This window comes from Triturus cristatus, chromosome 10 (assembly GCF_964204655.1).
Source record: "Triturus cristatus chromosome 10, aTriCri1.1, whole genome shotgun sequence".
Taxonomy (NCBI): domain Eukaryota; kingdom Metazoa; phylum Chordata; class Amphibia; order Caudata; family Salamandridae; genus Triturus; species Triturus cristatus.
In genome coordinates this window covers 498,856,622-498,878,738 of record NC_140593.1, presented here as the reverse complement: position 1 = coordinate 498,878,738, position 22,117 = coordinate 498,856,622, and positions in this window count along the sequence as shown.

Sequence of the window (22,117 nt, the reverse complement as noted above, 5' to 3'; positions counted from 1 at the left end):
ATCAACAAATCATTCTGTTATACCTTTAAAACACCTGTACAACAGCACGTCCATGACATTCATCATCAACATCATGTACATTTGATGCAACACCACTGTATAGCAACAATTGGCTTTATTCAGCACATAACTCATTGAAACTGTTAAATCCACATTGGTTTGTGAGCGAACCAGGGACAGGGTGTGGTGGGGGGCCTGTGGAGTGGTTTCCTTGGGGCTGCAGGACGGACACTGTGTCTTGCTCTTCATGCTCCGGGGGGACTTGCGGATGGGGGCAACAGTGTCTGTGCGCCTGGGGGAGGGTGTCAGTGTGGCAGGGGAACTCCCCCCTGTGCGTGGTGACTTCCTCTTCCCCTTGTGCGTAGGAGCAGATGGATCAGTGGGGAAGAGGCCAAGGTCACAGAGGAAGAGCTGCTGGGAAGGGGAGGTTGCAGGTGAGGCAGGGTTTTGGAGGGAGAGGCATCTGAGGACAGCGGAGTGCTTGTGGATGCCTGTTTGTGCATCTGTGACCCATCTCCTGTGTGTGTGCCATCAGTCCCCGAAGTGTGCGTGCCTGCGGCTTTGGATTTTGTCTTGCGTGGCTGTGTGCTGCTTGTGTCTGTTGTGGTGCGTGCCGGTGTGTGTGTGCGTTGGACAGGCAGGGTAGTGGGGACTGTGGATGTGGCAGAGGTAGGAGGGGTGAGGGACTGTTGGAGGAGGGACACTGCTGCCGTCTGTATGGAGGCCATGTGACACCCATGATGTACACTATTCTGAGGCCCCAAAAATGTTGTACCTGCTGCATGGCTGTGTGGTAAATACCCCAGGCACATATGGTGAGCCAAAGCATCAATTGCAACACATATCAATTGCCCACACAGAGTACATGTCTGATTTCTGGCAATGTGCAGACACATGGCAATCAATTGCCTCACTCATGAAGACAAAATAATGCACCGGTAGCAGATGCTGTTTACAACCTTAAGTTTGGACAACAGCAGGGACACACAACCCAAAGGACACAAGTCAGAGACTGAAAGGGCCACACCTGTGTATCAGATGAGGATGGTTCATGACCTAATTTGGGCACATGACTCCTGTTCAGGCAGACAGGACATCTGTGGGAGTGTAACCAGGATGAAGGAGTGCAAAGAGCATGTGAGACATAGTACACAGAAAAGACATGCACTTACCCCCTCCTTGTTGCTGTCTGGCCTTTAACTGCCCATCCAGGTCAGGGAAGACCACCGCCAGAATCCGGTGCATGTGGGGGGTCAGTGACTGTCATCCGCCCCTTCTGCGAGGAGGCGACAGCTGCAGCTGGACTCTTGCGATCCTCCGGGTCCAGCCACGAAGGTCCTGCCACCTCTTCTGGCAGTTGCGGATGCTGCGTCTGTAGGCCCCCACAGATCGAGCAGCCCGGGTTATGGTCAGCCAGATCTCTTGCTTCTGATGGGCATCAACCTGTGAGGATGACAAGGATAAAAGTCTATTACCACACATGCCACATGTTTGTGCATCACACAGTTGGATATACATGTCTTTATCGCAAGGGCCTATGATGTACACAGGTAGTGCAACTATGGTGATTGACAGTTGTCCTGCATTTACAACATGGAAACATTGCCTGAGTATTATAACTGTGTGAAAATGCACTTTTCATGCACAGTACCTGTCCACTACAGGTACCTACACACTTTGGGGGTAACAACTACTCAGTGAGCATGCTAGACACTGGTGTACACAATGCCATTAGTGCCAGTCAGACAACATGCACAATGAATAAGGGATGTGGACTGCACACTCACCTGCTCCCCTGGTGTCCCATACAGCTTGCTGTACTTTGGAAGGAGGCTGTCCAGCAGGGCCTTGTTCTCCTCCTCCTCTGTGAAGGCTGGGGCCCTCTCCACAGTACGTCCATTCTTGGAGCCAGAGGATGCAGAGACTGCAGCAGTGGTAGCAGAGATGTCAATCTGGAGCATGTAGTGCAGGCAAGTGAGCTCTCAGGGAAACAGACAGCCTTATATCTGTGCTGCAGAGTCAGATTCTGCCCCATGCATCAAAAGCGATAGGTCCGACACGTTTGCATCCTATGAATCTGGCCAATCCATCGCATTGCACACTTCGTACATGCCTTCCGCATCGTTTGAAAAATTCAAATCCTTTACACCAACGAGTTTGATACATTGTTGTAGGGAGCCAACGGATTTTCAAGAACACAAATTGTACAAGGGTCAAATCTGTGTCAGTCCCCATTCCAGTCAATGTGCAAGGCGTGTGTGCCAGGCGTGCATGTGACTCCCTCCCTATGTGCCCGATGCGTCTTTTGAATTGGTCTCCCACATCAGTCCCCATTGCAGTCAATGTGCAAGGCGTGTGTGCAAGGCGTGCGTGCAACTCCTTCCCTAGGTGTCCGACTTGTCTTTTGAATTTTTCACCCGCGTAAGTCCCCACTGCAGTCAATGTGCAAGGCGTCTGTGCAAGGCGTGCTTGCGACTCCTTCCCTAGGTGTCAGACGCGTCTTTTGAATTGGTCACCCGCGTCAGTCCCCATTGCAGTCAATGTGCAAGGCGTGTGTGCAAGACGTGCGTGCGACTCCTTCCCTAGGTGTCCGACGCGTCTTTTGAATTGGTCACCCGCATCAGTCCCCATTGCAGTCAATGTGCAAGGCGTGTGTGCAAGGCGTGCGTGCAACTCCTTCCCTAGGTGTCAGACGTGTCTTTTGAATTGGTCACCCACGTCAGTCCTCTATTGCAGTCAATGTGCAAGGCGTGTGTGCAAGGCGTGCCTGCGACTCCTTCTCTAGGTGTCCGACACGTCTTTTGAATTGGTCACCCACATCAGTCCCCATTGCAGTCAATGTGCAAGGCGTGTGTGCAAGGCGTGCATGTGACTCCTTCCCTAGTCGTCCGACGCTTCTTTTGAATTGGTCACCCGCATCAGTCCCCATTTCAGTCAATGTGCAAGGCGTGTGTGCAAGGCGTGCGTGCAACTCCTTCCCTAGGTGTCCGACACGTCTTTTGAATTGTTCACCCGCGTCAGTCCCCATTGCAGTCAATGTGCAAAGCGTGTGTGCAAGGCGTGTGTGCGAGTCCTTCCCTAGGTGTCTGACGCGTCTTTTGAATTGTTCACCCACGTCAGTCCCCGTTGCAGTCAATGTGCAAGGCATGTGCAAAGCGTGCGTGCGACTCCTTCCCTTGGTGTCCGACGCGTCTTTTGAACTGGTCACCTTCGTCAGTCCCCATTGCAGTCATTGTGCAATGCGTGTGTGCAAGGCGTGCGTGCGACTCCTTCCCTAGGGGTCCAACACGTCTTTTGAATTGGTCAACCGCGTCAGGCCCCATTGCTGTCAATGTGCTAAGTATGCCACCCACCATAGCTTGCCAGGGACGCATGGGTACACCAACAACACTACAGCCTGTGACACAGTATATCAAAGGGCATGTCAGGCTGCATTACCTGTGGGTGTATGTGGGTAAACATGTGATTTGGTATGTGACACTTAGTGGCACCCACTCCCAGGCAGATCAAGGTGTAATGGGGACAGATACCTTTGTGTGTTGGGCACATTACCACTGTGATTGAGAACTGTACAGTTCAGAGCATGAGGCATGTACACAGTTCCCGTTGTACATTGTGTATGTCATGTGTGTTTTTGTGTGTTTTATGTTTCCTAATTATTTATGTGATGGTTGGAGTTTGTTTTTAGCTTCTTGCTTGGTAAGGTTTCCATTTAAAACAATATATATCATATTTTAATATTTCAGTCTCCATTAATTATTATTTTATATTTAATTATTTGAGTGATGTTATAAAATATTGTCTTTATCATGTATAAAAAAAATATTAGTTTTCTTCGTTTACATTTTGTCATAATTTCTTAGGGCTTTGGTAGGTCATTATTTATTTATAATATGCTTTTGGTTATTACTTCTAAGTAATCTACTCCTTTGTTATTAATGAAGAGTTTTACATTACAATGTGGCATGTCATACATTCTTTTGATTTGTTTGGTAAGTATGGGGCAATTTGTCTAACAGATTGCTCCATTCGTGGTTGTTAGTAGCTTTGCTCTTTTTGCAATGATTTTATACATTTATAGTGTAGGCTGGGTTCTGCCTAGTGTATATCACAAGACATTGTGACTTCCTTCTACTGTGTTGTTTGTTTTGCCTTCGTGTGCCAAGTTGCTGTCGTAGACGTTTCACCATGGTGTTTGGAATTAGTGTTGGCGTCTGTGTCTGGAGCAATGCAGTCTGCCAACCCAAGTATCTACGGAATAATCCATTAGGGGGCTTAGTTTGCCTTCATACTGTTGGTATTAAGGCTTTCTATTAGTAAATTGTAGTGGTTGCCTACCTCTGTGGCTGGGACATAGGATAATACTTTGATTTATTTTATTTCAAATGCAAATTGGCTGTTTGGAGTATATTCTACACTAAGGGCCAGATTATAAGTCTGGCGGTCTGAAGACTGCCAGACTCATGGTGGCGCAGTGGTGGCAGTCCAGACACCGCTGCACTGGCGGTCTGAGCGCCCCTTTAAGACTTGGGTGGTCGACCGCCATGGGACCGCTGCCATGGCCAGGGAACTGCCGTTCCTTAGTGGTGGCCCGGCGGTCCTGAGCCCGCAACATGCTTGGCCGGACCACTGTAGTCCCGCCAATCATATTACGAGTTTCCTCTCCACCATTGTTTCATGGAAGTTCCACCTCCATGAAAACCATGGTGAAGAAGAAATAAAGGGGGCTCTTCAAGGCCCCTGGTGCCTAACGCCATGTGGATGCACACAGGGGGGCACAACATGGCCCCGAGTTCATGTACACCAGTTCCTCCACGGCATGGATTTAACAGTCCATTCCGTACAGGAACTGTTGTTGGCGTTCCCATTGCGGTGCCCATTTCTAGAGGCATTGCTGTGGGAATGCCCCAAAAACTCCAGGCAGGAGGAAACTCTAATCTGGCAGGCAGCCTGACCAGGGCTTTGACGTAGTGGGAGAGTGGCGGTGGCGTACAGCCCACTCCGCCAAAAGTTTAATTGGGCCCTTAGTGCCCCTTTTTTCAGGTGTCTCCATATGCTTTGATTGAAATGATAGCAGGAGTCTTGTATGGCTGTGTGGGGGTAAATTATTAAAAAGGTTTGAATCAAGGCTTGCTCAAGGTCTATGACTATTTTTGGGTGGTTGTAGTTATTTATTTTATGTTTAATGTGGCCTAAAACGTTGTAGTAAGTGGTGCTTTGCCTATTTGGTAGTAGGGCATAATAAAAAGGATATTTGTATTTTGATGGTCACCATGTATGGAGTACATCTGAGTGAATGGTTTAGGACATATTTTGAAGGTCCCACCCATTAGCCACCTTTGACACTGGCTACGTTTTAGTAACTTATTTGCTGTGGAGAATATTAGGATCCATTTCTCATGATTTAGGTTGAAATGTAAAAGGTAAGGTTCTTCATTATGTGTTATTGTTAAATGTTCATTTATTTGTATGTCTCAATATCATCTGGGGGCAGGAGTATTGCAGGTGGCTTCTATTTTGTATACTTTTGCGTATGTTCTGTTTATATGTTCCACATGTTTTTGTAGCTTTTCTGTTGGGGGTGTATTAAGCAGGTGCATTCATTTCTGTTGGATGAAAAGCAAATGTTTGTTTCATTTTAAATGTTAATTTGGTGGTAGTATGTAGAGGTTGAGGCTGTTAGGTTGAATTATACTCACTATTTGGTTGAGTTTACTTATTTTCTTCTGGCAGTTTATCAATTTTTGAGGTCCTAGTTTTTTCTTTTATAAAGTTTATGCAAAGAGAGAGATGTTTGAGAGCATTTTATTAATTATTTGTTATTTTACATTGTTAGTGTTATTAACAGGTGTATTTTGGGCTCGATATAAGTTTTACTTACTTGGTTAGATAGTTGTGGAGATGTGTATATTTTTTCTTTAACGATATGGTGAGAGAATCTGGCAGAGTTTCCTTGTCTTGCAGCGTTTGTTGTTTTTGAAGTATTTAGGGCCCTTTTATGATGTCAGTTGGAAAGCCTCCGACTGTAGGTCGGAGGCTTTCCGACCAACATCCCTGGCTTGACTTTCGTCCACTTAATTATAATGTAGGCAGTCAGAGGTAAAAACAGCCAGTGATTCTGATTGGCTTCCGATGGGCTCAAGGGGCCCATTGGCCAGTCGGAACCGCAACGTAATCCCTTTTAGGACGGCGTTTCTGCTGTCGGGATTACGATATCAGTTTCACACAGCCTTTCCATGCTGGCCTTTCTGATATGAAAAGGCTGTCGGAAAGCGACTTTGGGTGCCCCTAGCTGGGCTCCCTTGCCTCCGTGGCCTACGTTTGCTGGGCCTGCGGGGTACCTATGCTGCCCACTGTAAATCTCTGCACTGTGTGGCGGGCAACATGAGGTGCCTGCCACAGGGTGCAGGGATTTATACAAACTCCCATTTCTCTATGGGAGCTTTTGCTGCGGCTGGTTTTGGTTTCTAACCACAGCACAAGCTCCCGAAGGAAATGGGAGAGTGCGACCGCACCATTTGTGGTTGCATCATAATAATGCGGTTGAGACCGCCGACCAGAGATCGGTCGGTCCCAATTTCACAGCGATGCCGGTCGGAGGCAACTCCGATCGCCATCGTAATCAGGCCCTCAGTTGCTTAAATTAGCATGACTTTTATATTGTTGATTTGTTTGAATGATTCTATTGATTGAAGTTGCTTATAATTTTATTTTATTGGTTGATTTAGTTTGAGTTTGATTTTTTTAAATTAGTTATGTTCTTCTATGGTAAATGCTAATTTAGTTTTAATTTTCAATGTATGATATATGGATATATTTATTAAGAGTTTATGTTGTTGTAGTTAATAGTGATATTTTTTGCCAATTGTATTGGTATGATTTAAGGTATATAATTTATTGGTTTGTATGGTAATGATTTCGTTAAAGTAATATATTGATATTTAATTTAAGAATATCTATAAAATGTTATAGGTTTATTTCAAATAATTATTTCATGTATAAAGTGTTTTTTTATACTTATTAAGGATTATTTAATAATTATGGTGATAATATTGTACTCAATATTGTGTGAATTGATTTTTTTACATATCATATGTTTCTTTAAAGGTAACAATATTTTTGTTTCCGATATACGGTAAAATCCATATTTTTAACTGCGATATTTGTGTTCTTGATATTTGTAGTTTTACTAATTAAGTATAGGAAGTTAATATTTTTGTTATCGATATTTCATTTCTGATATTTTTGCATTTCAATATTGTATGCATCGATTTTATGCCAGTGATTTAACCAGGGCCCTCCTCTGTTCCAGTACATTTCACTTGGAATGAGACAAATTTTCCTGACATTACGTTTACCCACCCATTGGTTTGAATTCTGATATTACTTATCATATATTTAAAAAGTAGGTCCAGTCTCAATGTGAAAATGGTTCATATAATATTAAACGATTAATTGAACTACTGAATTTTGTAGTATGTGTAAATTGTGTAGGTAGTGTGAAAGTTGTTTTAATAAGACATAGTTATATATTGATCCGCAGTATTCCATGGTAGGTTTACTGTATACAGTGGTACATGGAGATGATAGGTCAATATGTGATGGGCTAACGGATGTGTTTACCGAAGGTGAAAGCAGTCATGTCGTTTTACCACAGTTTTGCTCCGTTCTGCGTTTTACTGCGTTCTGGGTTAGGGTCTTAGGTATAGGTAAGTATTAAGTTTCATTTGTGTTCACTACGTAAACCACTTTATTAATTCCAGCCACTGGTAATTACTCAGGGTTGCATCAGGTGAAAGTGTGCCACACAAAGGTAGCACACTGTCAGTGCGTCCGCTGATTGCAGCCCTCTGGAGGGGGGAAATGGGTCCAATGGACACCCCAGTCTTACCCTTGCAGGCGGGTGTAGTTACTCAATGTACCCACCTGCAAGGGGATCTCTACACGGAGTTGCTTTTGAAGCAGATGCGCTGTATTTCACTTGAATGTGCTGCCCCAAAGGGAAGCACGAGTATGCAGCTGCCCTGAGGGCAGCGTTTTCTTCACATTACAGCACACTTTCCCTGTTTGTGCACGGTGCACCTCTTTAAAGGTGCGTTGTGTCACAATCAGGAAAAGTGGCCCTTATCTGCAATAGGACCCCTGAAGTAGTGTTTTGCTATTGCCGTAAATGGTCATATTTAGAACAATGTGTTCAGTTCTGAGGGCCACACCAAGGTCATGTGTCCAGTTCTGGACCTCATCAGGACTGCTGCATACATTTCTTGGGCTTCATCTTTAGCATTGTATGCATTTCTGATTAAATCATTTCAAGTGTTGTATGCAGTTAGAGTGTTGTTGTCAGGATCTGTGCTGGGGTGTATCATAAGAGCACTCAGTGTTTCCCTCTGCGACTGTGCCGTACTATGGACATGGGCTCAAAGGCAAAGAAGATGTCAGGAAGTGCACTTAAAGTGTGCCACATAAAGGTGGCACACTGTCAGCGCATCCCCTGCGTGTAGCCCTCTGAAGGGGTAAAGGGGGTCCTATGGACATCCCAATCATCCCCTTGCAGGGGTGTTCAGTCACAGACTGTATTCGCCTGCAAGGGGATCTCTAATCCCTCTTAAAAGTGAAGGCAGGTCGCCTCCAGCACATTGAAACACAGAGTGACTTTGAAGCAGACACTCCATATTTCACTTAAATGTGCTACCCCAAAGGGCAGCACGAGTTTGCAGCTGCCCTGAGGGCAGTGCAACCTGCATAATATGGCACACTTTCCCTGTTTGCACATGGTGCACCTATTTAAAGGTGTGTCATGTCCAAAAAAGGAAAAGTGCCCCCTATCTGTAATTTGACCCCTGATGTGGTGTATTGCTATTACTTCAAATGGTCATATTTAGTACATTGTGTTCAGTTCTGAATGCCACACAAAGGTCATGTGTCCTGTTCTGGAAGCCTCATCAGGACGGCTGTATACATTTCTTGGGCCTCATCTTTAGCATTGTGTGCATTTCTGATGAAATAATCTCAAATGTTGTATGCAGTTAGAGTGTTGTTGTCAGGGTCTGTGCTGGTGAGTATCATAAGAGCACTCAGCATTTCCCTCTAAGTGCACATATACTACCCAACTTGCTCCAGAGTGAGGAGTAGGATCTGATCCGGCAGATTTCTCTCTGACTAAATATTTTAGTATAGTCTCCACACAGCATCCTCCACTGGTCATATGCACTTTTGATTGTCGACTGAAAATGTATGAAAGGAGCTAGCATCAGCAATGCATTTCAATGAGAGTGAAACTAATTAGCTCCACAAAGACAACATAGAGGATGATGTCCAAACCATGAAGCATTATTATCCATAAGTAAATTTATCCAAAAGGTATATATATCAATATAATTGTACAGTCTAAATTTATAAATTATGAAGACGAAAATGCAAACTATAACAAAGGAAAGAACATGACGTATATTAGTTCCAGAAACAAAGCTCCCTAAGCTAAAAAATGCTTTGAAAGTAGCAAGGGTAATTAGAAGGATGGTGTCAGGATCAGATGAACCAAGTTAATGTTCAGTGGCATAGGCTCAGATGTTCAAGCATAAAGCTCAACACCTCAGGCAAGCAAAATTTGCAATGCGGGAAAATTCTTCCCTCAGAAAAGTCAAGAACGCATCTGCAAATTTATTTTCTCGTTTTTCTTTTTTTTCTTTCCTCTTTCTCGCCTCCCTTCTCTCTTCCTTTTGGGCTTTAGTAGGGACAGGAAGCACACTAGGATGCAATAAGATGGCATCCACGCAGAAGGGTAAGACACAAAGAGGGAAGGAAGTGGGCCAAGGGAGGTTACCGTCCTCTTTAGGGGGGGAGAGGTGGGTTGGGGGGGGGCACATGGTGGTGTTGCAGGGGAGAAAAAGAGAGTTCTTATATTATGGAATTGTTTGACAAATTAGCATTACAGAAGGGAATGGAACATTTAGGAAATGGTTAGTAGTAGCGATCTGCCTAGTGGTGTTTTTTTTTTTTTTTCTCAAATATTATAGTGCTAAGTTTAACGAACTATGAAAATTGCGTATTTGCACATAAGGTGTTTATTCCTCTTTATTCTAACTGCTATGTTTGCACAATTGTTTGGATTAACTTGCTGCTATTTGAATTATCGAAGTACTGTTTTGCATATTTGCTCTATTAATGGAAATGAGTAATACACTGAAGTTTTTTTTTTCCTCCCTATTTTAACTACTAGGTTTGCACAAATGCTCAGATTCGCGTATTTGCACATCTATTGAGGGATAAGTAATACATTGAAGTTTGTCTCTTATAATGCAAACGGTCTGAATAACCCCCGTAAAAAAATGGCAATTGAGGGTTGGCTAAAGAGCCTGAACCCAGATGTTATTTTTTTACAAGGAACCCATTATAGAACTCAGACTGAATCTGATAAAATTTTCAAGGGTTGGGCTGCCCATAAAATCTCCTCTATAGCTGGTCTCGCACAGAGAGGGGTTTGCATTCTAATAAGAAGGCATGTAAGCTTTATTTTGGAAGGTACATTCTCCGACCCTAGTGGCAGATGGGCACTTCTACATGGTAAATTTAACCATGTAGATATAATTTTAGCTACAATTTACGCTCCAGTTATAGACGACCCTCTTCCAATTTTACAATTGAAGCAAGCACTAACAGGACTTCCTGGGCAAATAATATGGGGGGGGATTTCAACTTTTTACAGAACCCTTCAGTTGATTCTTCAAAAAGAGATAGGCGCCAGAATAAACCTCAAGTGGCCATCACTCTACAGAGTTGCAAGTTAGATCTTGACGTTGTTGACTATTGGCAATCATGCAATACGCTTGGACGTGTGTATTCTTGCTACTCAGCAAAATACAATTCAGCATCCAGGTTAGATTTTTTCTTAACATCACATGGGTTAGAGGTACACAAATATGTTCAATTTAATAAACGCATTTTCTGACCATGCAGCAATTTCTATGGAGTTAAATGTTGGAAGGCAAGAATTTAAATCACCTATGAGATGGTATTTTAATAAGCATAACTTATTGGATACACAATGGTGTGCAGATATTGAGGAAGAGACCTCTGAGTTCTTTGCAAGGAATAGAAGTACAGCTCCACTTAACGTGACCTGGGATGCCTTTAAGGCCACCTTGCGTGGAATAATTACATCTAAAGAAATCCCAAAGCAGAAGGCAAGAAGGGAGGTTAAGTTAAACCTACAAGTAAACCTGTCGCAGGCAACTCAAGAACATTATAGGAGAAGATCTCTTCACTCTGGGCAAAAACTCCTTGAGGCAAAGAATAAAATGAAAGATTATTATTACGACCTGGGTAATGTTAACAGCAATCTCCATGCCCAGAGGATATATGAGGAAAGAGAATATACAGGTAAACTTCTAGCCTGGCAAGCTAAAGAAAATCAAGTACGCAATAGGATTGAGAGATTAATGAACCCTGCCACTAATGGTCAGGTAAAAACTACAGCTTCCATTGGTGAGATTTTTTTAAATCACTATAAGGAAGTATATCAAGCTACTGAACCGGCTGCAAGTGAAACTATTTCTGCGTTTTTAGAGCCACTCGCAATACCTAAATTAGCTCACGAAGATAAAAATTCCTTGATCAAAGACTTTACAAGGTTAGAATTAGATGAGGTAATTTCTTCTCTACCAAATGGTAAGGCGAATGGGGATGATGGACTCCCCGCCGAATTCTTTAAAAAATTTGAGGGGTCCTTGCGCAAAGAACTCCTCCTTTTGGCTAATTATTTAATACAACGGGGGTCTCCCCCAGAAAGCTTTCATTCAGCAGTTGTAGTTAGTATTTTTTAAAAAAGGAAAGGATAAGGAAAATTCAAACTCGTATAGGCCCATAAGCCTTTTAAATATAGATTATAAGATTTTTACGAAACTTTTAACGAACCGGCTGAATAAAATAATAGGGCCTCTTATAGGCCCGGATCAGTGTGGTTTTATAACAGGAAGACACCTCCATACAAATACAAGATTTTTACCTGAGGCACTGGATCATTTTAATATCAACAAGGTGAAAGCACAAATTTGGTTCCTAGATGCTGAAAAAACTTTCGATCTGGTGTCTTGGGACTGTCTTTTTGCTATCTTGCACAGTTTCGATTTTCCGCAGGCTTTTATCTCTCTTTTAAAACAACTTTATATTAATTCTAGGGCACACATCATTATCAATAATTGCAATGTCGGGACATGTCATGTTAGCAGAGGTACACGGCAAGGGTGTCCCCAGTCGCCAATTTTATTTGCTCTTTTTATTGAACCTCTAGCCATTGCAATTAGGGGCATAACGCCCGATACAGTACCAGTAGTCGGAATGACAAATATTAAACTTTATGCTGATGACATTGCCCTTTTTTTAGATTCAAAGCCTGCAAGTCAAGTGAAAATTTTTAAAATCTTTTCTGATTTTCAAAAATTGGGAGGATACAAGATAAATGTTGATAAGACTGAAACAATTTTAGTTAATTGCACTGTTGACACTTTATTGCCGGAATTTAGGCAGAACTATAACTTATGCCCAAAGAGATATCTGGGAATACTTATCTCGGATAACTTGGAAGATCTATATTCATTAAATTATATACCTCTGTTAAAAAAGGTTGGGCCCCACCTCGATCGTTGGAATTTACTGCCACTTTCCATATTGGGCCGGGTTGCTTTAATACGTATGTCAATTCTGCCTTTAATTTTCTTTTCAGCACTGCCCCTTGCCCAATCCAGGTTTCCTTTTTTTAAAAAGTGGATGCTTTGTTTTCCTCTTTTCTTTGGACTAAAAAAGTTCCAAGATTAGCACTTAGCACTTTATATCTTCCAACAACGCAAGGAGGACTGTCCCTCCCAAATATTAGAGATTATTATTTTGCCACTTTTGCACACCACAGTTTTAGATTTTTCTTCCTAAATGACTACATGGCAGATAATTTTTTTATGAAGAGGATGCTGCTGGAATATAAAATAACGGACCCTGTCAGAATTACGAATTACCCAAAGAAAGTCCGCTATAAGTTTCTCCAATGGCTTTTTAAAATTAAAGCCCAGCTCCTGACATTTTATGGTATTTTCAATTTAAGCAGCTCAACTGTGTTAACTAATTTTAGTTTTGGCGAAGGGGGCTGCTTGGATATCAACACAGCGAGACTTTGGGGCGAGAATGGCTTTGAGATAAAAGAGGACTTTCTTGTGGGAAATAGATGGAAAACATGGGAAGAAGTTCTTAGACAAATCCACCACTCGAGCACAATCCTGCAATGGTCTTTTCGTATGTTACACGCGGAGCTTAGTCAATGCGACATAGCTAATTTATTATATAAAAGAGACGTATCAACAGCATTAAACAACCCCTCATTAAAGAAAATTAGTATGTGGATTAAAGTATTAAAAGAGGATAATTCTGAGGAGGAGCCTAGCGCGAAACCAAGATGGACGCGTAGGCACAGGGCTCCCGAGACCCTCGCGGCCTCCCACGTCTATCCTGGCTATAATCCTGCTATTTTGAAGGAATATTACTGGTGAACCGAAGCTGAGGTGATTCCCGTTTTCGGAACTTAAATCGGACTTTGGGAACTCGACTTATCCTGGACTCCAGAAAGAGGCCTGCTCCGTGGCGCCACCCCGGACTCGGGTTAGCACTGTCCCTGAGCTCCAATCGAACAACAACGGGTCTAGGGTCTTGGGCGGGCCCGTTCCCCCCCTGGTTTCACTTTCGTTTTTGTCTTTCCTCTACGAGTCTGGTGACGGGCGCTCGCAGTCGCTCTGCGTTGGGACCGATCTGTAGCGGTCGAGTGGCATTGACAAAGGGGGCTGTCCATCAGTCAGGTGGACTCCCCAGGGTGATCGCTACGCCTAACAGGTATACTGGATTTGCTCTCCCTGCTGAGTAATGGCGACCCGGCTGGACGGTGACAAGCACAAGTCTAGAGCTCCCCAGAGGGGTAGCTACGTGCAAACGAACAACATGGACCGCTATGCCCAGCAGAAGGGATCTCCCGGTTCGAGTGGGCTTTCAGATGCGGCCAAGGAGGGCCCGTCGCCCTCGACGGAATTGACACTACAAGATGTCATGGGTGCCATCGACGCCATGAAGGCTTCGGTCGGCCAGCAATTCGACTCGCTGGCCCACAAGCTGGACACCGTGTTGATCGATGTCAACTTACTTAGGGCAGATCTGTCGAAAACTAGTGAGAAGGTCAAATCACTCGATCTCACGACATCGGGCCTCAAGACGGATGTCTCTGAACTGCAGACGGAGATCCGTAGTTTGCGGGCCCTCAGCGACCTCTCTGTTAAGAGACTGGAGGATTTTGAAAGCAGGGCCCGGCGGAATAACGTGCGCATCATCGGTGTGCCGGAGAGGTCGGAGGATGGGCCGGTCGATCTCTTTGTGGAAGATCTGATCCTGAACAAACTAGCGCCGAAAGGCCTCAGCAAATTCTTTACGGTGGAGCGGGCACACAGAGTTCCGGGGGGCCGGCCGAGGCCTGGGGCCCACCGCGACCTATCATTGCCAAGATCTTCAACTTCAGGGACCGTGACGCAATCCTGCAGGCCTCCCGTGTGCATGGCCCGACGAAGTCTGACAATGCGGACATCAGTTTCTATCCTGACTTTACACAATCGGTGCAAAAACAGCGAATGGGATTTATGACTGTCAAGCGGCGGCTGAGGGACATGGGCTTGAAGTACTCTATGCTTTTCCCGGCCAAGCTGCGTATTGAACTGGAGGAACGGACTCATTTTTTCGACCGGCCCGAGGCGGTTGAGGACTGGCTTGACACTTTGCACCGTCGGCACGGCGGGGAGGAACGAGCTGAGGATGAGGGTGGTGGATCAGCGGACCAAGGGTGAACGAATGACTGGTGGTTCCTTGACAATTTTGTGTTCACCTCCGACTTGGGTTTGATGTATTGTTTTTTCTTTTCTAGGATTGTATTACCCTTCCTTCATCATTGGGAGGCCGCGGGGTATCTGGTGAGATTCTTCCTCCTCGGGGGGGTTTTCTTTCTTTCCGTAGAGTAGGTTCATGTTGGGGCGACAGGCACACTGCGAGTTGGGGTGGCTTAATGGTCTTGAGCAGGGGTGCAGGGTGGGGGGGTGTGTAACGGGAGTTGGGGGGGTGGCGGTAGGGGAGTTGTTTTTGTGTGGCGTTTGTTTTGTACCAGGCAATCAGTGTGCTGTTTTTTGCTCTCAACGTGGGTGGGGTGACCGTTGCTCTGGAAATGGGGGGTAGGGGATTGCGCATTTTAACATGGAATGTCAATGGTTTGGGGGACCGATTGAAGCGAGGGGTGGTGCTACAATATCTGAAACGTCTCTCTCCTGATGTGGTTCTGTTGCAGGAGACGCATTTGGTGGGACACTCATGCCATGCTATGAATAGAAGGGGCTACCGTTTGGTGGCCCACTCTGGTTTTACTACCGGCTCCAGAGGGGTGGGCATTTTGGTTCGATCCTCTCTCCCGCTGGAAATTGATGAGGTGATGCACGACGACCGGGGGCGTTACGTGGTGTTGGTTGGCCGGTAGGAAGGCCAGACTTTGTGTTTGGTTTCAGTTTATGTCCCCCCGGGGTTGCAAACCACTACCTTTGCGGACTTGGGAGGCTTGCTGCTTGGGCTCCCGGAGGGCCTCTTGCTGGTGGGTGGTGACTTCAATTCTGTGGTATCGGGTAGAGAGGATCGGCACCCTCCCAGAGACCTCCCCGGGGCGCACTCTTGGCTGGGTGGCTTTATCGACACTATGGGGCTTGTGGACTGTTGGAGATCAATGCATCCGGGGCTTGCCCAATTTACATTTCACTCTGGCGTCCACGGCTCCTTATCTAGATTGGACTATGTGCTGATGCCGGCCGCCCAAGCCCAAATGATCGGGGAGGTCAGACATCTGGCTCGTGGCATCTCTGATCATTTCCCGGTCCTGCTACACTTAGATGTGGTCTTGGGGGCAGAGGGGAGGGTGGCCCCGATTAATCCCTGGTATTTGCATGACCCCACAACTCGTGCCCTTTTGGTTAAGTCTCTTGACCGTTATTTTGAGGAAAATCAGGGTTCAGTCTCATCGGCCGTAACGTTGTGGGAGGCTTTCAAGGTGGTCATCCGTGGGCAGGCCCTATCCTTGATCTCCCTTGCTAAGAGACGTAAAACTGAGGAGGTGGTACGCCTGGAGTCTGACATAACTGACTTGGAAGAAGATCTCGGGCGGGGGGTCACACGGGACAAACTCCATGCCCTTTGCCTTAAACAATCGGATTATAGGGCGTTGGTTACGGATGCGGCCAAGCTTGCTAGTAGGGAACAACAGGGGCGCCTGTATGATGTTGGTGACAAGGCTGGAGAGTTGATTGCATGGCTGGAGAGGAGAGAGCGAGCGAGTCGTGTGGTCCTGGTGATTGTGCGTGCTGATGGTGTGAGTGTTACGGATCCGGGGGAGATTGTGAGCTGCTTTGCGGACCATTTGCGTGACGTCTACTCTCCGGTCTCAGAGAGGCCAGAAGACGACTCTCGTCAACTGCTACGAAATATTGCATTGCCGTGCCTTTCGGTCGATGATAAAGAACTACTGGACGCGGCGCTGACGAACGATGAGATAGCATCGGCGATTCGCTCGGTCCGTTCAGGAAAGGCTCTCGGCCCTAACGGCCTTCCGATCGAGCTTTACAAGCTTCGTCCAGATAGGTTGGCACCTTATCTCCGCGAGATGTTTCTTGCATCCCGAGAGGCCGGCGCCCTTCCGCGTGATCAACGTCTAGCGACCATTGTGGTGCTCCATAAAGAGGGCAAGCCGCGCGATTGCTGTGCGTCTTATAGGCCCATCTCACTCCTAAACGCTGAACCTAAGATTCTCGCTAAAGTGCTCGCTAATCGTTTGATTAAAATCATCGGTGACCTGGTACATCCGGACCAGTCTGGTTTTATTCCGCACCGCAACACCGCGCTGAACCTGCGGCGCCTCCATGGAGTCCTCGCGAGAGTTGACTCTATTCAGGAGCCTGCCATTTTGGCGTCCTTAGACGCCACGATGGCGTTCGACACGTTGGAGTGGTCGTATCTCTGGGCGGCGCTGGCTAGGTTTGGTTTTGGACCTGGGTTCATTGGATGGGTGAAGTTGTTATACGTGGAACCACTGGCGCAGGTGGTGGTGAATGGTAGAGTTTCTACCCCCTTTTTGCTTGGGAGGGGCACACGGCAGGGTTGCCCCCTGTCCCCGCTTCTTTTTGCTCTCGCGTTGGAGCCCCTGGCGGCGTGGCTCCGGTGGGAACCCTCCATGATGGGTATTCGGTGGACACCGACGTTTGAGGATCGCGTGTCACTCTACGCAGATGATATTTTGCTCTATCTCACCTCCCCGCGGAAATCGTTGATAGTGTTATTTGATGTATTGAACTCCTTTGGTCGCAATTCAGGGCTTATCATTAATTGGGTGAAATCCTGTATTTATGTGCTGGTTGGCGACCCCCCTCTTCTCCCTCGTGGCTGTCCGATTCAGATTTCACATTCTGTATTTAAATATCTAGGTATCCACGTGTCCCTCGATCCGGCGGTCCGTTATGCTCTGAATCTGTTGCCCCCGCTCCAGCGGCTGCGGGCCGATGTTGCTCGTTGGCGTAGGCTCCCGCTATCGCCGCTTGGCCGGGCAGCCTTATTCAAAATGATGTCTCTTCCACGCAGAATACGCTGGACGTGGTGCCCGCCCGATATTTTAGTGAGGTAGAGAGCTTACAGAGGCAACTAGTTTGGGATGGGAGACCGCGCATTGCTCTCGCTAAATTGACCCTACCGTGGTATGACGGTGGCATAGCTCTCCCTGATATTAGAAGGTATTATTGGGCGTCCCAGTTGGTGGCGGTGAATCATGGGACATATGGCCCGGCGGTGAACCCCGCGTACGAGATGGATAAGCTACTGTTGGCGGGCAGAGATTTCAATAGGGCGCTTTATTCTACGAAGGGAAGTACTAAATTGACAGGTCCTACGAAAAATGCGGTGCGCGCCTGGCACTGCGCCACCGCTGCTACGGGATGGACGGGCCGTCTGTCTCGTGCGACTCCACTGTATGCGTCGGATGCGTTGGGTGGTTTATGGCGTACTAAAGGCTTTGAGAAGTGGGATTTGATCGGAATTAGTCGTGTGGGGGATCTCTGGACGAAGGGCGCTTTTAAATCGTTTGAAGCTCTTCAGACGGAATATAAGCTGAGCGATAGGGAGTTCTTTCGCTATGCGCAGATGCGCCATGCGCTACTTTCCGCTTTCCCGAATCCTGCAGATATCCCTGAAGCCTCCCCGTTGGAAGATCGTTTGCTTGATGGTTACCTGCCAGATAGTACTATTTCCCTGATCTACAAAAAACTGATCATTACTCGAGCGGACCTTCTCACACATTTGCGAGAGGTCTGGGTCGCTGAGGGCCTAGAGTTGGATGATGAGGACTGGGTCGCGGCCGTAGCCTCACCGAGGGAGGTTGCTATACCGGCTCGCCTTCGATTTGTGCAGTTGAAGATACTACATAGGGTCTATGTCACCGGTCCCCGCCTGCTTCACATGGGTTACACAAGTGATGGTTTATGTCGGCGTGGTTGTGGCTTGCTTGGTACTTTTCTTCATATTCTGTGGGAGTGTCCGAAGGTGCTACGTTTCTGGACTGGTGTGCATGCAGTGATGGAGGAGGTTACGGGTGTGGCGCTGCTCCCTGAGGCTCGGCGATGTGTGTTGAATGTGTGGGAACCGACTGACTGCGATGTGGCACAAGAACGCTGGGTGACTTTGGGCAACATGATCGCTAAAAGGGACATTGAGCAGCTCTGGGGGTCCGGTAGGCCCCCCACAGTTACGAAGTGGAAAGAAAATATGGATTGGTGCATGTTCCGAGAGAAGACGGTTTACGTGGCCAGAGGCAAACCTAAGACATGGAGTAAGATGTGGGGTCCCTGGAATTCCTATCGGGGGGATATCTGCACCCCCCCCTTGGTGGTCACACCAGACGTAACGATGTCCCCTTGACTTTGATGTTCCTGGTCTTTTTTTCCCTTTCGCTTTGCAGGATTGATGACCGATCCTTTCCCTGCCCCCCCTGCCCTTTTTCACGCGAATAACTGTGTAATGGGCTGCGTTGTCGCTGTTGTCCCCCGCTCATGAGAGAGCAAGTCCCTGTTAATGGAGTTCTTCTGCCTGGTATAAGTTTCTTTTTGTTGTTTTTAGTTATAAAATAGTTAATAAAAAACCTTTCTGTAGTGCTGGGTTCAGTTGTGGGCGGCTGCAGCCGTTATGCGTGCGGCTCGCTCCGGCTCTTATGATTGCTGTATTATTGTTTTCCTCCCTTTTCATTACGTTAGCGGCCGTCCCAGGCGGTTGTAGGCCCATGACTGTGAATATTCGATGTGTAAATAAAGGTTTTTAAAAAAAAAAAAAAATAAAAAAAAAAAAAGAGGATAATTCAATCGAGGTATTTACTAAAGTCAGAGATAGGTGGAAAAAGAGGGAAGACTTTGAAATTACCAAACCGACATGGGATAAAATTAATAAATTTAATAAAAAAATCTTCCGCGGTGCAAACTTTCAACGTATGCAATTTTATAGTAAATGGCTTATTTATAGAACTCCCGCATTTCTCCATAAAATCTACCCCCTGGTTGAAGATAAGTGCTTTCGATGTGCAGAGAAGGGCACCTGGAGTCACATCATTTGGGAATGCCCAAAAATAACGGAATTTTGGGAAGAAATAGGAAACTATCTTTGCATTACGATCAAAACCAATATCCTGATTGATATATCAATAGCAGTACTAGGCTGCTCTCCGAGCCCTACTCCACACGATGAGGCTTTGTTTATTGCATCATTAATAGCTAGATCCCTAATCTTACAATTATGGAAATCAGAGAAAGCTCCAACTTTTCAAGCATGGAAAGCTAAACTACTGCGCATCCAGGGTAGGGAAAGAATATACGTATTAAGAGCAGGAGCACTTAGGAACTATCACAAGCACTGGAACACGTTCGATAGCTAAATGGATTCTCTGTTATGAGAATGACATTTGACATTCCATATGTTTAGCAGAATCCTTTTTCTTCCACACACTTATTTCACTACGCACTTTAGTCACTAAATTGGCTGCTAATGTTTAATTTATTGCTTATGTCGTATGTATATTGCTGCTATGCTATAATGAATTGATAACAATGCACGTATTTATATTTTCCGCATTCTTAATTCTTGCTGTTAATCTTTACGGCGGATGAGCCTTGTAATGTCTTCTTTTGTGCCTATGAACTCTCAATAAAAATATAAATTTTTTTAAAAAAAGAACGCATCTGCTAAACTACATACAATTAATACACAGTAGAAGGTTCTAGAAGCTTTGTCTCACCAACTACCTCTGGATGGTCCAATCAGAAGACATTGACCTCTGGGAACAGGTAGAACCCTCCTGCCCCCAGTTCCCAATGTTCATCAGAAATGCATTCAGTTGCACAGCCTTGAAGTTAGCAACATTCCAGTTGTCCTGGTACAGGAGACTCTCTCCCATTCCTATGCACTACACATCCATGGTCAAGTTCTAAATAAAGTATCTGATCTAACCATTCCTAACAATAAACAAAAAGCCTATTCTAACAAAGAGCACTCCTTGAAATGCCCCTGCAGAGGAAAGAAAAACGTGATTAATAAAATAGTTCAAATGATCCAGGCCTAATCACAGTCAGGTGAACATTAAAAAGAAAATGGTAAGTGTAGCGTCCTCCTCAGTCTGAGAGCATAAAAAAGAACATGTAACACATGGAGCTCATAACCGATGTCTTTATTCTTCGGCATACAACATTCAACTGAACTTTTCAATATCTACCTACCTTTAAATACCAGACCTTAGCACTTCCCCAAATGGTTGCGTAATTCTCTCATTGAGTCCGCCCAGAACTGCAGGGTCCTGGCGCTCATAGTCTTAAGACACCACATCTCCACCCTTGTTCGCTAAAACGGTGTAAACAACTGCAGCATTTTATTTTTCTTCGATAAGTCATCTATGTGCTTGCACTAATAGCAAGATCGCATGGTCTGAGGTAGTTGAGATGCACCCTGAATGGACACTGAAGGTACAGGAGTTGATACTTGAGCTAGTCCGTCAGGTGGGACAGCCCCATTACAGGGGCTGATGTATGTCGAGCTAGATGTGTGAGATTAAATGAATCTCTTGTGATGTAGTTTCCGGACATTGAGCCATTATCATATGTCTCTTGAGTGCCACAACTCTCAGATGCTCAGCAGCAAATGGAGGTTCTGTTTTCCGCTTCAGTTTTGTTTGTCATGAACCCAGTCATCTTCGTCGATGTCGAGTTCCTGAGTTCTCTGAAGTTGATCAGCATATTTGTTCACTTGGCGTTTTCGAGCATGTCAATGGACAAACCTCGTCAGCATTCTCAGGTCCACTGTGGCAGTTTGGCTCCAACAGCTCTCCCAAAAAGCAAGGTGGCAAGACTCTCACCAGTGGTGGAGTGAGAAGTCGAGTGATAGGCAAGGTGGGCTTGACATATTACCTGACTCAGCTCAATCCCTCGAACAATGCACGTTCGATCACTCTATTTAGGATGCCCATAAATCGTTCCACAACACCGTTAGCTTGGGCCACAAGAGTGTACCTTTTTGATGCCAACATTGGGCCTGAGTCACAAAGGTAAACTTAGACGTTTAATCTAAACTTAGACCAAACCTCTATGTTTACGACTTTGGGAATTTACAAAGGGCATTTACGAGTACTATCTATGCATCGGCACTCAGGGCAAAGATCTGACCCTAGTGCAAACATAAAGATAGTACTTGTGAATGCCCTTTGTGAATTCCCAAAGTCGTAAACGTAGACGTTTATTGCAAGTTTAGACCAAACGTCTAAGGTTACCTTTGTGAATTGAGTCTAGTTAGAAACTCCTTGAGCTCCTTGCTATTACACGGTCGACCATTGTCAGATTTAAAGATATCTGGGATGCCCCATGCTGAAAAGATGTCGTCCAGCCGCTAAATGACCTTGTCATCTGTTGTTGATGACATTTCCTCTGAAATCGGGAATACTAGTCAATGACTACCATGAGATGATGTCCATTCGCTGGAGGTCAAAGAA